We start from the raw sequence: 1500 nt of genomic DNA, 5'->3' as shown, positions 1-1500 counted from the left end.
TAGGCGGGGTGAACCGGGCGGACCCATGTTCACCGTGAACCGGTTCTTTTGTTGGCACAAACATATTTTCATGGTGTGTGACTATGGATACCCTCGGCTGCAACGCTTCAAGCAATATGTACATGCAAATCCTGTTTTATAAATGTTCACTCATGCAATCTGTAAGTCAAGACTTTTCTATCACAAAGAGAAACCAAAATAAAAGCTACTGTATATCTGTACAACAATTATTTATGCAGGGATTAAGCCTTTTATCGGTGGTGGAGGAAGTATTCAGACTTTTTAATTAAGTAAAAGTACTGATACCACACCATGAAAGTACTTTGTTACAAGTCTTGCATTAAACAAGCCATATAACAATTGAAAACCTGAGAAAATTGGCTTGGTTTATTTCAAGGCGGCAATGAGCAAGTTAAGAGGAAATGACCCTGAAATTAGCAAGAAATTATTTTTTAAAAGTACAAGAAAATTTCCCGAACAAACTATCCAAAAATGCCCCCCCAACAAACAAAAATAAAAATACACTGCTATAAAAAATATATACATTTTGTTGAAAAACATATAAAGTTATAATAATTTTAAATATAGTTATCTGGAAATATATTCCTAGTTTAAAAAAAAAAGCTTTTCTAAATCCACTAATTTCTACTTGATGTATTTTAAGTGAAAGATCAAAATCGTTAATACGATAATAAATCTACCTTGTACCTTGTACCTTGTAATTCATTTATTGACTATTCATGTCAGCTGTGGTTGTATAAACCACTGGGTAGTTGGGTAATTGTAACAAACATCACGTTTTATATATGCTTCCTATGTGTTTTTATATAGTAGTAGTAGTTGTAGTAGTAGTAGTTTTAAATTGTAAACTAACTTGTGAGTACAGCTTTAAGATAATTGTACTGAGGTAAAAAGTACAATATTTCCATCTGAAATGTAGTGGAGTAGAAGTATAACCTGACTTGAAACTCAAAGTAGAAGTACCTCAAATTCAAGCAAATTTCACCACTGCGTTTCAAATAACACGACAGAGTAATCTTCACACAAATTAGTTGTAAATCATTTGGAGAACTGTGTACAATCATTTGCTACCACACAAAAACTAACAGATAAAGATGAAAGTTCATTTTGACCTTGAAAATGTTAAAACTATACCAACTCAAGGTTTAGTTACTAGCGTTATCTTTTCTGGACCCTCCAACCATAGTGCACAGTCTTTATCAGCAGACAGCAGCTGTCTGCAAGCTCAGTAACTTTTATAATTTTATCCATGGCACTTTTTCAAGTGTGTCACAGTTGGAAGCTCTGCTTGAGCGTGCCTCATAGACCAGGACTGACTCTTGTTGCAAAGAACCATTCATAGCTGAGGGCATGAAGGCCTGTTTGCTTTATGTCGACACGTGATCTGAAATAATCAGGTGATCAGGGCACACTATACTTTGCAGCGTAGTTTATCGTCACAAATAGGCACAAGTAGGTCAAATCACAAAACAGCATGAA

Source organism: Plectropomus leopardus, chromosome 9 (genome assembly GCF_026936395.1).
Source record: "Plectropomus leopardus strain MGB_pleo_1.0 chromosome 9, ASM2693639v1, whole genome shotgun sequence".
Classification (NCBI taxonomy): Eukaryota; Metazoa; Chordata; class Actinopteri; order Perciformes; family Serranidae; genus Plectropomus; species Plectropomus leopardus.
This window is presented reverse-complemented; position numbering follows the sequence as displayed.